The 14,690-nt window shown below is 44.7% G+C and overlaps 1 protein-coding gene across 3 annotated transcripts in view; it reads left to right on the top strand.

Annotated features, from left to right (window-relative positions):
- Positions 1-14,690, top strand: part of SH3D19 (SH3 domain containing 19) — a 2,322,497-nt gene that overhangs the window by 1,008,089 nt on the left and 1,299,718 nt on the right. The gene's annotated exons all lie outside the window — the stretch shown is intronic.

Below are 14,690 nucleotides of genomic sequence, written 5' to 3' on the forward strand. Positions count from 1 at the left end.
CCCCTTGTCCTGTGAGGCCCTTATAAGTCTAGCCAAGAGTTTAGCCCATGTTTAGAAAAGTCAGCACCCAGAGCCCCTGTCCAGCAGGGATATGGGTGGAATCCCATGGCTGTATTTTCTGTTTCCCATCCAGTTATCCAGGTTGCACTTAAAAAGGGCTAATGAAGTACTCTTCTTGACATGGAGAGGGAGTCTGTTCCACAGATAGGTAGTCTCTGGAACACAAATCTGTCCCACCAACAAGTCCTGTTGATGCCACAGACCAGGTTGAGGTCACACTTGTGGTATAGTCGAGTGGAGCTTGACTTGTGGTTGTGCAGCAGTCCCGTCAAAGCAAGTTCTTAGATTGCTTTGTATGCCACACAGAGGTCACCTCTGAGGAGTCTGTACGAAACTGAGTGGAGGGACAGAGCTTTTAGCTTGTCTGTGTAGTGTAGATGTTTGAAGCCCTGAATTCTCCTGGTGAGGAACCTCTGTGGTCTCTCCAGCTGCTGCATGTTCTTTGCGTGGAACATGCTGAAGGGGGTGTTGTACTCAATAATTGGCCTTTTAAGGGAAGAATACAGGGATGTTACGACGACCTCGTCCCTGGATGAGATACCCTTACTTATGAGGTGGGCTATGTAGAAAGCTTCCCATATGTGCTTAGGATGTTATTAGTGTGTTATGTATGGACGTCACTCTCCCCAAAGGGGGTGATGACGCATTTTTTGGCATTCAGCTTGAGGCCATGTTTCTGGCACCAGTCATTTATTTGTGTGAGACCCTCTTGGAAGATGTCCACATCACTTGGGGAATTGATAACCATGCCCAGCTTGCAGTCATCTGCAAACTTGGTCAGCCATAGCCAACTGGTTTTGGCCTGCACCAAAGAGAAGTATATCCCAAATAACAGACTCCCCAAGACTGATCCCTGCGGTATGCTGCTTGTTATGGGTCTACTGCTTGAGGTGGCTCCCCTATTTTGATTAGTTGGGTTCTATTAGTAAGCCAGTTTGCTTCCCATCTGGTAATGTATGGATTGATGCCTAGTTGATAGAGTTTATCTATTATGCCTGAGTGGGGAATAGTGTCAAAGCCTTTGGCCATGTCAATGTAGGTGGTGTGTACCGTCTTCCACTCGTCCATGGCATTGGTGACCTGTCTCAAAGAAGTTGACCAGATTTAACAGACATGACCTCCCCTTGACAAAGCCAAACTGTGTTGGGCTGAGTGTTTGGAGGGGGTCTGTATTACGGCGTTGATGCATCATAACAACAAACATCTGAATGCTGATAAGTATTCAGTGAAATTCACTTCTGCAATTCGCTGAATACTTGTCGAGCAAATAAATACTTGCCCTGCAACGCAATGAAACTAATTCTAACGAAACCAAACCCGCCTATGTAGGGGGCTGCCCCCCTCACACACACACACACCCATATGGGGGGCTGTGCCCCCTAACTAAATATACCAACTCCGAGATTGCACTACAGTGGAGAAAAGGGAACATTATGTAGTTGACCAATCGCATCTTTGCCCGACAAGTATTCAGTGAATCATGGAAGTGAATTTCTCTGAATACTTGTCAGCATTGAGGTGTTCGATTTTGATGCAGTAATATAGATCCGTTTTTTGGGTTGCCAGTGTCCCTGTTAATGAGGTCCATGATAATCCATTCCATGGTCTTGCAGATCAGGCTAGTTAGACTACTAGGTCTATAATTTCCCGGATCGGTGGACGCTCCACACTTGGATGGCATTTTTGACATTTAGATGGGATTTTTGGATGGCAAAGGGATGACAGTGGCTGTCCTCCACTCAGCTGGGAGAAAGCTGGTATTCAGGCTTTGGTTGAAAAGGGTGCCTAATGGTTTTGCAAGTTCAGCCTGAGATGTTATCTGGTCCCATTGAGGCTGTACTTTTTGCCTTTGAGAGGGCAGTGATGACCCATTCCCTAGAAATAAAGGGAGGGGATCAGGTACTGGGGATGTCCTGATCTGCTGATCGGGGGACACGGGGTGAAGTTTTCGCTGAATCTGTCAGCCAGTAGGTTGGTTATATCTGCAGCATTTGTGTGTGTGGTGTCCTTGACCACCAGTTCTGAACAGATCTGAGTGCTTTTTTTTGAGATTGCAGACGTGTGAAGAAGGCCTTATAATTGTATCTAGTAAATGTGGCCAATTTGGACTTGAAGTTGGCTTTAGAAGATGTTCATCGTGTTACCCTGCTGCAGTCATCACACTTGGGTTATCCTGTCGTCAGGCGGTCCCGCAGTCGGCCTAAATTCCAAAGTCTTGGTCCAGCATCGGTTGCTTTTGCTTCTTCCCTGACGTCAGTGCACCAGGGGTATATATGATGCATCCGATGCCATTTTCTTCAGTCTTTCTTGCCGCGCGGTGCCCGAAGCAGAAGCAGTTCGCAAGTGCCGGTCAGCCGACTCCTGAGATTTTCGAAGTCGAATTTCAGATCCGAAGTCTTCAATAAAGCTAAGTACCTCATTGGGGAAACTTTTCTTGCCTCGGACCGATGTCAGAAAAAGTTAACAATTGTATTTCTTGTGGGAAGCAAATACCTCATAAGGATTTTCATTCTTATTGTATACCTTTTGCTAGGTTCAATAAGCGTACTATAAAACGATGCTTTGATTTCGCACGACACTACTTCGGTAGAAAATTTAACTATACCATGCTGTTGGAGCAACCGACTACCGGCGTGCACAAAAAACGCAAGGATAAGGACAGGCAGCCTAGACCCAAGCCAGACTCCGAGGCCTCGGCTGGGCCGGTCTCCGGTTCACCTGTTTTCAGTGAGGCACCTACGCAGCCCCTGGCTACCGCAGAATTGGAACCCGAGACCGCTTCGGATCCTTTGGCGAAGAGTGCTAGGCCGACATAGCCATTTTCTTTAGGCCCTACCGATGACATTGCAGAAAGAGAAGCCGGTGCTGCAGAAACACCTTCGGTTTCTGAAGGTGTCTTCAGACCGACGACGCTCACCATAAAAACGTATCCTAAGCTTAAGACTCCTCTTAAATCTAAAAAGACTGCACTTCAGTCCCCAGTTCAAGGCCCCATGCCTAAGAAACAGATGCTTAAAATGGCAGAAGATTTGATCTCTTTAATCAGGGGTTCCCAACCCTCCCCCGACAAAAGGCCCAGACAAGAGGAAGATTATGCCTCCTCTGATCAAGTGTCTATTTCCTCAGGCTCCTCTGAGGAACAAGATTACTCCTTTCCCCCTTATGAAGACTCTGATGCTGAGGATTCCATTCCCTCAGCTTCTCCCCCTGAAGACTACTCCTTTGGGGAAACTTTACACACTATGAGGCAACATTTTCACTGGGAAGGTCAGGACTACTCTGACTCGAAGAAAAGGCTCAGAGAGTTTTTTTTACTCCTCCAGCACAGACCTCTTGCTATCCCCCCAGTTTTAGACATTGTGGATGATGTTTACTTAGAATCTAGTTTAAATCCAGATTCTCTGCCTCCTGCTTCAGCCAAACCAGACAGATATTATAGAGTGCCTGACTCCCACAAATTCCTTTATAAAAACCCTGTTGCTGACCCAGAGACTATCTTCCAGGGTCCCAAAGGGGCTAAGGCTTCTATGGCAAAAAACCCTGTACCCTCTGAAAGGGACTCCAGAGCACTAGACAGGTGGGGGAAAAAGGTTTACACCTCAGCCACTCTAGCTATGAGAGCACTAAATTGTCAATTTCACATGCTAAAATACCAGCAATTTCTAATGTCTCAAATAAGACAAAAAATGAGCACACTCCCTCAACAGTCTGAATTGAAGGAAATGCAGATCTGTTGCATGCAGCTGAACAGGTGGGCAAACATACTTTACAATGTGGATTTGATTCCTTAGAAGCTTCCTGTAGAGCAGCTGTTACTGGGTCTGTTATATGTAGGCATGCTTGGTTAAAGGAACAAACTCTGCCTGATCATGTTAAAGCAAAGCTTCTAGATGCTCCCTTACAGCAGGATGTCCTATTTGGAGTTAACGCAGAAGAAGTCTTAAAGAAAATGGAGGATACGGCAAAATCTATGCAGACGGTCAAAGATTTCTTACAGGCTCAGCCCCCTCGCTTCAGCAGAAATTGGCCAACAAAAAATTGGTCCTTTCCAGCTACTGACAGACCACAGAGGGGTAAATACAGACGTCCAAGAGGCAGAGGACAACTACAAACCCACTACAAACCTTGACAATGGGGCACTGCAACACAGAAGGGAGGAGAAGACAGGCCCCAAACTACTAGAAGGCAAACACAATGACTTAAACCTCATATGGCCAAGCAAAACTCTCTTGGCAGCTCCCTTGGGAGGAAAATTAGCACTTTTTTCAGACAACTGGCGCATCTTCACAAAGGACAAATGGGTCCTAGACATAATTTCACAAGGATACAGATTCCATTTCCACACCTTGCCAATGAAAGGAGGAATGCCAAACCTGCCACAAAATCAATGGACAGAGGCACAAAAACAAATTACAGCTCTCATGGGCATGAGAGCCATTCAACTGGTACCTACACGGGAGCAAGGCCAATGATTTTACTCAAGACTCTTTCTAGTCCCCAGAAAGGACAATGCCTGGAGACCAATTCTGGACCTTTCAATTCTAAACACCTTCTTACAAGTACCCAAATTCAAGATGCTAACACTACAGCAGCTTCTTCCCATGTTGGGCAAGAAAGCATGGCTAGTAACGTTGGACCTCAAGGAGGCATACCTGCATGTCCTCATCAGACAAAATTGCAGAAGATACCTCCGTTTCATTGCAGGTTCAACCCATTACCAATTCTCTGCACTGCCCTTTGGCTTATCCACTACGCCCAGGATTTTCACAAAATGCCTGGCACCAGTAATTGCGTACTGCAGACAAAGAGGAATTCAAATATACCCATACCTGGACGACTGCCTCATCCAAGCAGAAAGCAAGGACATCTTCTTACAACATCTGGCTTTTGTAAAACATATTCTAAGTTGCCTAGGGTACACAGTAAATGAAAAGAAATCAAAACTAGTACCCTCACAAAATATGACATTCCTGGGTGCCAGCTTGAATACAACGGCCCAGAAGGCTTATCTGACACCAGACAAACAACTACAACTGACTCAATATTTAAAAACAATGGCAACAAAGACCCAACTCCCTGCAAGAACAATTCTGCAAACCTTGGGCTTCATGGCATCTTGCGTACTACTAATACCATTTGCAAAGCTATGAGGAAATTACAGTGGTACCTAAAAAGCGTATGGTCTCAACACAACCACAGCTTGGACACAATGATATTTCTCATTCCCTGCCTTCAACAAGAGTTTCTATGGTGGTCACAGGCATGTCACCTCAACAAGGGTCTGCCTTTCACCTTGCCCCCAGCCAAGCAAACTATGACAACAGATGCATCGGACTATGCCTGGGGGGCACACATGGCAGGACAGTGCGTTCAAGGCATATGGACTGCAGATCAAAGGAATCTGCACATCAATCAAAAAGAAATGCTAGCTGTACAGAATGCCCTGACAGCCTTCAAGAACCTCTTGCATCTAGGACGGCTTACAATAAGGACGGACAACACCACAGTAATGTGGTACATAAACATACAAGGGGGTACACACTCCTACCCTCTATGCAGGCAAGCAATGACCTTGTGGAGCACAGCACTGGCTTACCAAGTTCAGCTACAAGCTCAATTCCTGCCAGGAAAAAAGAACACATTGGCAGACAACATCAGCAGAAACATCAAGGATCCCCACGAGTGGAAACTGGATCCACAAGTATTTGCAATTATAACTCAAAAATGGGGCCACCCAGACATAGATCTGTTTGCCAGCCCCCAAAACTATCAGCTAACAAAATTTTGTACAAGGAAGCTTCACCATCAAGCTTGGAAAGTGGACGCACTCTCATTCAGTTGGAAAAACCTGACAGTATATGCCTTCCCTCCATTGCCCCTTCTCTCAAAGGTGCTTCCGAAAGTCAGGAAGGAGAGACCCAGAATGATACTCATAGCCCCAGACTGGCCACGCCAGCACTGGTACCCACTACTAAGGAATATGGCCCAGGGCCCACCTTGGATTTTACCACAAATTGCTCATTTGCTCACACAGCAAGGCAATTAGATTCTACACAGCCAGCTCAAAACCTTAAATTTGGCTGCATGGCAAATCACCTAAGCAACCAGCCAGCTCCTCTTCCTCAAGCAGTTACGGATGTTATTCTGGAAGCTAGGAGGCCCAGCACCAGGAAGGCCTACTCGGACAAATGGAAAAGGTTTTGCGCCTGGAACCCAGCTAAAGGCCAAAATACCCTTCAGCCTCACATTCCTCAGATTCTACAGTATTTAACTGAGATGTTGCACAAAGGACTTTCTTTTTCATCTATTAAAATCCATGCCTTAGCTATTTTAGCCCACTACAACACGGATCCTCCCTTATTTTCACATCCGCTTCTAAGGCAGTTTCTCAGAGGGGACAAAAACATTAGGCCCCCCGGGAGAGCACCTACACCAACCTGGGACCTCAACTTTGTTCTGGAAAAACTTACTCTACCTCCCTTTGAACCAGCTTTCTCTGCTGATCTAAAGTTTATATCATGGAAGACTGCCCTGCTGCTAGCAATAACTTCAGCCAGAAGAGTCTCAGAGCTTCAGGCACTAATGGCAGTAGAGCCTTTCCTCATTTTCCATCAAGACAGAGTTTCTCTACGAACTAATCCCTCCTTCATGCCTAAGGTGGTATCCAGTGTGGCTCTAAATCAAACCATCCACTTACCCACCTTCTTTCCAAATCCACAGAACAAAGGAGAAAGACTCCTGCACTCCTTGGACATTCACAGGCAACTACAATACTACTTGGATAAAACTAAGGTTTTCAGAAAATCTGACCAGCTGTTTGTATCCTATGCTGCAGCTTCACAAGGGAAGGCTATATCAAAACAGACCATTTCCAAATGGATAGGACATTGCATTCGTTTTTGCTATACCCATCATGGAAAACCAGTTCCTGCTACCATAAGGCCCCACTCTACCAGGGCAGCAGCTACATCTACAGCCTTCCTCAGGGGGGTGCCAACCAAGGATATTTTGGAAGCTGCAACTTGAAGTTCAGTACACACCTTCACCAAACACTACCACTTACCACTTTACTCTAAGACTAGAGCTGGCTTCACCACTGCAGTTCTGCCGGGCTTTCTAGCCTCCTCTAACCCTCTGTGACTCCTCCTCCCATCCTTAGCTTTGGGATTCTACCCAAGTGTGATGACTGCAGCAGAGGGTAACACGATGAACATAGTACAGTTTTGTACCTACCATAAATGTAGATGTTCGAGTGTACACCCTGCTGCAGTCCAGGTTACCCTCCCTCCATCCCCTCTGACCTAACTAACTAAATCTTTACAATACCTTTGTGATGCATTCGCTGATAGCTGGAGGGATGTTGTGTTTGTGCTAATTTTTTTAGATTGGTACTAATTACTGACCACCTTTTTGGGGGCACCTGACATCTGGGGCAAGAAAAACTGAAGAAAATGGTGTTGGATGCATCATATATACCCATGGCGCAATGACGTCAGGGAAGAAGCAACAGCAACCGATGCTGGACCAAGACTTTGGAATTCAGGCCGACTGCGGGACTGCCTGATGACAGGATAACCCAAGTGTGATGACTGCAGCAGGGTGTACACTCGAACATCTACATTTATGGTAGGTACAAAACTGTACTATTTCACTAGTGCTCTTATTTGCTTATTCAGGCTAAGGAGAGATTGCTTCCAGTTGGGCACCTGTTCCTTCTTGGTCCTGGACAACATTTTTTTCTCTTATTATATAGTTTATTTATTGCAGATGTCCACCAGACAGGTTTAGTTTTCCTTGCGGAGGATTATTTTGTCCTGTCGGCTATTCCTGATTCCATGCATCTATATAAATGTTCGTATAGTTATTTGGTGTAGATTTGGACATTGGTGCCAGTGCCTACAGAGGGGTAGGGGGCTGTGAAGCTTTTTATACCATCCCTCAGGAGGTTGTAATCAGCTTTGGAGAAGTTTTTGTGTTTGACCCTAGCTAGAGGGGGGTCAGGGAAGATGGTGACTTCGAAAGTGACCACTTTATGGTCGGATCTTACCAGGGAGGAAGATATTGTTGGGGTGCTGCAGTGTTTACTCATGTTGGTTAATACCAAGTCCAAAATATTATTACCTCTTGTGGAGGTATCAACTAGCTGTTCCAAGGCATTTGCATTGATACAATTGAGGAGTCTCTGGGCATTTGTATTCTGGCATGAGTAGGTTTTCCAGTCTGTGGTTCATCCTGGAATAAAAACCCTTTCCCACTTGGGAGGGCAGGACAGGTTGAATGATTTCTTGGCTCACCAGGGACCCTAGAACCTCTGAGAAATGAGGAAGTTGCTGTAGAGGAGGTTGATGAATTCCTGAAAAAGGAGGGAAGAGACTTCCATACCAAGAAGTAACCCTAATGGATGATTGAAAGAAACCAAGAGTTTGATGGGATGAGACACCAAGCTGGAAGACAAAGGGAAAGTTGAAAGGACAAAGGAACATGGTTTAAAAGGGGGGAGGGGCAAATTGTCAAAGAGAAGCAGGCTAATCAGATAAAGTAGGCTTCTGGGTCACAGAAATATGAGAAGCCTTGGCAGAGGGGACCCACCTCTAACTCTTCCTACACTTGGAGCCCTGGTGGGGTTGCCTGTGAACAAAAGCAGATCTAGAAGGATAATCCCTTTGGAACTCATGGATAGGAGTGACAAAAATGTTTATGGTCCTGCAAGGCTTTGCCTTGTCTTTCTCTTGAAGAGGCTTAAGCATGTCAGCAGCAGCAGTCCCAAAAAGGTGTTTATGATCCAAAGGAGCATCCAATGACTTAGCCTTAATGTCCTCAGGCAGAGGCTGAAGATGAAGCCAAGAATAACACCTCATGACAGACCCAAACACTACATCCCTAGAAGAGGCATCAGCAGCATCATAGCTACACTTAACAGAGTGGTGAGCCACTTGAGAAGTAGAACCTAAAATAGATAGACTTGCCTTCAGAATCAGGGAGGGCAGAGATAACCTGGCAAGCCTAAGCAATCAAGGCCAGAGCATACCTGGTCATGTGGGTCCCTAATTAACAGTCCTAAAGACCAACTTAGAAGCAGTGTAAACATTCTTTCCAATCCTGTTCATTGCCCTACTGTCTTTATCAGAAGGCAAAAATTTAGGTTTGTCAGAACAGACTAACACCAGAACAAGATCTGCAGAGGGACATTTAAATAAAAGCTGACAATCCTCAAGAACCAGGTTTCTTAAGAAAAAGGTGGGGGTGAGAATCAGGAGACTTGGAAACAGCAATGAAAGTATCTAACAAGGCAGCCAACACAGGAGGAACTAACTATCGCTGGATCAGAAGTACCCATCTGAAGCAACTCATAATGTCTTCTCTGAATATCCAACACTTGAGAAGAATCCCACTTAAAGAATTCCATCATCCTAGCAATTGTGTCCCCAAAGGACAATTCCTCGAAAGGAGACTTAGGGCTAACAGACTTCTCTTTATCAAAACCATAAGCCAAAGACAAAGGCATCTGTGAAGAATAAGACAAAAAACCCTCACCAGACACTGAATCTTCATCCGAGGAATCCGGTTCCCTAAGCCGTTAAGAATGGGTGGAGGTCCAAGGAGGGGCAGGTACCTAAACCCCTTGAGGATGCCTTAGGGCCATAAAGGCAGAAAACAAGCCCTGAGTAAACCCCTTGCATTCCCTTTGGCAATCTTTAAGATGAACTGAAACATGCTTCAGTTTTTGTCTTTTCTTGGAAGGGGCATCAGCCTTAACAAATACCGGAGGTGCCAACTCTTGGTGAGATTTGATAAGAGAACCTGCAACTTCCTGTGTGACCAATGTCTGTTGAATCCTTCTAGGAACCTCCAAAATATCAACCGAGGTTCCCCCTAAATGTCTTTAACAGACACCTGCAAACCCTCAGAGGATGTGCGGAAAGACAGATCCATGCTGGCCTCCAACAGGGTCATAGCAGAGGAATCGACATAGGCACTGAATGATCTATGGAGCTATTGTCCACTTCTAGAGGGATGTCCAGTGGTGACTAGACAGTTAAAGAATCCGACCAAGATTTATTGGCCTTCTTCTGACTTAGTGGGAGTGTCTCAGGGTTAAAGGAGTTTGCCATGGTACCCTAGGCTAACTGTTTAAGCCATTGGTTTTCAAGATAAATGGCCAGGGAGGACAAACAGCTTCAGAGTGTCTTAGGCACAAATGCCTTACAGATACAAGAGGTATGGTCATGGGAAGCACCCAGACAAAAAATACACTGTTCTTATTGATCCTTTTGAGGAATCTGCCTCCCACACAGACATTTTCCCATCTTGAATGAGATGAACTCTAGGTAGTAAAATAAAATACAAGACCAAGAAAGTAAAATAAAAAACAGAGCATTTATCTGGTGGCTAAGTATTCAGTACAACAACAAGGTGTTCATTCAGACTAACTAGCAAAAGCAGCATTCGAACTGGTGGCAAAGAAGTTCTGGTTAGTTGTGTCCATATGTCCCTTTTATGCCTCATGTTCTGTCTGAGAGCATGGATGTGACGTATTGCACATAAGATCATTAAGCTTTTATATACTGGCTGAGTATTGGGCAGCCCGGGGTGGCATATCCCTTCTATTTTGGATACTGCAACAGTGATATAGAAGGACATACTTTAGACAGACAGCTTCCAAAGCTTCAGAGCATCTACCACTCACCTAAACCATTAGTCACCTCAAGCTGAGTAAAAGTCAGGTTTGAGTGCTTGACCTTTAGAGGTTCTGCAGACTTTCAAGCATCAGTGGTAATCTAAATTGTTACAATGCTGAGCAGACAAGTTACTTTCAGGGGAAAACCCTCCCCTTTATTTTTTGTGGCACTTACTTTGTCAGTAAAAATTAAATATTTAAGCTAGGACAGATAAGCTGTTAAAACTTATGTTAAACTATATTTTCTTGGAATAAGCTGGTGGTTTTTTACTTTTGAAGGCTGGAGAATGTGTTTAAATTGATTTTTACAGTGCTTCATCATGGCAAAAATTACTTTTGTATTTAAAAAAAAAACTTACCTGTTTTACTGACTTCTTTTGCTAGGCTTACCCAGGAATCCTGTACCTTTTTCAGCTTAACAGTGGAACAACTTACCAGTTCCTTGGTTACTCCTTTTTCCAGACACAAAAAAAAAATATTGCTAAACAGTCTTTGCCACCAGAGCGGGCTGATAAAATGCCTCAGCCACAGGTAGATGACTTGCTGTGGCCAAATCTGGTTTCTTGGACCACTCCTCTTTTTTTTTTTTTTTTTTTTATTTATTTCTTTTTTATTTCATTGGTGTAGCTTGTGCAGCCACCATGGACTGGGGGTTAGACACATCATCTGCAGATGTTGGAGTGCCTTTGGCAGGCAAGGGAGGGCCAGTCTTGTTGGTCCTGGGAAAAAAGGCAGGGAATGTCACTCTGATTAGGGAGAAAGCTGTACCCATCCCTAGGAAGGTTATTGGTGACAATTTTGTGTCTGTTTCTTCAGAAATTCCTGTCAAAAAATAAAAAAAAAACAGTTAAACATGTCTTCTCCTGTCTCAGTGACCCTGGACAGGAGTAATTTACTGGGCTTAGTTCAGGGTTTAGTACTGGCTGTTAATTCTTCTTGTATAGCTGTTTCTGGTAAAAGAAAAAGGAATTTTTCATTTTCTGAATAGATCCAAGAAGTTGAACCCCAAAATGATTGGGGAAAGAGCAGAGAATCTCTTGTCTTCAAAGATTTTGTACTCGTATTCTATGACAAGTGTGGCTTTGACCCAGTCCCTTTGAAATTTTCTTTCTCTGAGTCAAGTGAATCTGTTTTCAGTGGGGCAACAGTGATGTTTCTCAGCATCTCAGAAAATAGTATGATTTGTTGCAAATTGAATTTCCAGAACCTTCTCGCATTCCTCCTGTTCTCTCTGCTTTGGGGGTTACTTTTGTCACAGCCTGCAACTTCCCTGACAGTCATCCTATTGCCCCTGAAAAAAATAGATGGATTATACTAAGTAAGTCAGTCTTTTTATATACTCATCCCAGATCTCACCCAGTAGCTATTGCTTTAGTAAATCCATCTGCTGCTAAACATTTGGGTAATACTTTTCCCCAACCTTATCAAAAAACTTCCCATCCTTGTCAGATGGAGAGGGATAATTGTATTCTTCTACAGCTCTTGTTTTTAGAATTTTCGACTGTCAGGTTCATTCATTGACATTTGTACTTGCACTTGTAAGAATATGAGGGATATTTTAGCATTTGTTTCCTCATGTGAGGAGAAATCTGTGTTCCATAACTTAAGTCTTTTCTGCATTGCAAGTGACTACCCATTGTTTGAAATGTGCATATGACTTGGCTAATGCCACTTCCAGGGCTGGCTCCGTTGGAATTGTTATGAGGAGGTTTACCTGGCTGTGTTCTCAAAACCAACCAGGGGATATCAGAAATGAAATGCTGAAATGTTCTTCGTGTTTCACTGTTGCAGTCATAACTGTAGGGTGATCCTCCCGGCAGGCAGCCCGAGGTCGGCCAGAATTCCAAAGTCTGGGTCCGGTGTCGGCTGTACCAGCAAGTACCCTGACGTCAGAACGCAGAGGTACATAGCTGACAGCCGACACCATCTTCCCCAGTCTTTCTTGCCGTGCGGTGGAAAGCAGCTCGCAAGTCGTTGGTTGGCGTTTTCAGAACAACGTGCTTTGATTGACTTCGGTCCGAAGTTTTCAACTTCTCTTCTCAAGCTAAGTACCCCGTTGGGGAAACTTTTTTCTTGCTCCTCCGATGTCAGAAAAAGTTAATAATTGTATATCGTGTGGGAAACAGATACCTCATAAAGATTTCCACTCTTACTGTCTACCTTGCTTAGGCCCTGACCACGATGTTTCTTGTTGTCGGTTCTGCGCCAGGTTTAATTCTCGCACTATCAAGCGTAGGTACAATTGGGCCCTGAACTATTTCGGTAGACGATTTAATTACAGGATGTCGTCGGATACTTTACCAACAACCAGAATGCAAAAGAAGCGCAAGGACAAGGATAGGCCTTCGAGGTCCAAACAGGATTCTTCGCAGCCGGAGCCAGCTTCGGGTTCGGCGGTTGTCAGTGAGGTGCTTTTGCAGCCCCTGTCGTCCGCCACTTCTGAACCGATGGCCGACACGGACTCCCATGGGGAGCCATCTAGGCCTAATATTTTATCTGCTGCAGGACCTTCGGACGTCGCTCCTTCAGATGGGTCCGGAACCACTGTGCAGGTACCGGCTTCTGAGGGAGTTTTCAGGCCTTCACATATAACTATTTCAACAAAGTCAAAGGCAAAGACAAAAACTCCTGTAAAGCCAAGGGTTTCTACTCAAGCTGCTTCGGATTCAGCTCCCAAGTCCCAGAAGCAATTACTACGGATGGCTGAGGATTTACTTACAATGATTAGGGGTACTCACCCTCCTCCTGAAAAAAGGCCTAGACAGGATTTACCTTATGATTCCTCTGATCAGGCTTCTGTGTCTTCTGTCTCTTCCTCTGACCAGGATTACTCTTTTCCTCCTTATGAGGATTCTGATGCAGAGGACTCTATCCCCTCTGCTTCTCCCCCTGAAGATTTCTCTTTTGGGGAAACTTTACATGAGATGAGAGAGCATTTTCATTGGGAAGGTCAGGATTATTCTGCCTCCAAGAAGAGACTCAGAGAATTTCTCCTTCTCCCTCAACACAGACCTTTGGCTATTCCTCCTGTGCTTGACATTGTGGATGATGCTTTTTCTGAAGCTAACCTGAATCCTGATTCCTTGCTGCCTGCTCCTTCTAAGCCTGATAGATTTTACAGAGTCCCTGATTCCCATCAATTCTTATTTAAGAACCCTTCTGCAGATCCAGAAACTATTTCTCAGGGTTCTAAAGCTGCTAAGGCCGCTTCATCTAAAAATCCTATTCCCTCTGAAAAGGATTCTCGTGCCTTGGATAGATGGGGCAAAAAGGTTTATACTTCTGCTACTCTTTCTATTAGAGCTTTGAATTGCCAGTTTCATATGTTCAAGTATCAGCAATTTCTTCTGTCTGTTTTAAAGCAAAGGCTTTCTACCTTTCCTGCATGTGCAGAGGACAAGGAATTACAGGATGTTTTGCATGCATCTGAACAAGTTAGCAAACATGGTTTACATTGTGGTTTTGATGCCTTGGAAGCTTCTTGCCTCTGGTACTGTTATAAGGAGACATGCTTGGCTTCGAGAGCAGAATTTACCTGAGCAGTTTAAGGTGAAACTGTTAGATGCCCCTGTTCAACATGATGTGTTATTTGGATCTAAGGCTGAGGAGGTTATTAAAAAGATGGAGGAAAAAGCAAAATCTATGCAGACTGTCAAAGATTTTTTACAAGTTCGACCTCCTAGATTTTTTAGAAATTGGCCCTCCAAAAATTGGTCTTTTCCCACTTCTGACAGGCCTCAAAGGGGAAGATATAGACGGTCTAGAGGCCGGGCACAGACACAGGCCTCTTATAGGTCCAGACAGTGGACTGCTTCTTCACCTAGAAGGGGAGAAGACAGGCCTCTATCACAAAGGAAGCAGACCCAATGACTCCCTCTGTTGGGCTACAGGTACTTCTTGCCTGGAAGCTCCTCTCGGAGGAAAACTCTCTTTTTTACCAAAATTGGACGCA

This window comes from Protopterus annectens, chromosome 2.part1, assembly GCF_019279795.1.
Source record: "Protopterus annectens isolate FY-2018-M chromosome 2.part1, PAN1.0, whole genome shotgun sequence".
Classification (NCBI taxonomy): Eukaryota; Metazoa; Chordata; order Ceratodontiformes; family Protopteridae; genus Protopterus; species Protopterus annectens.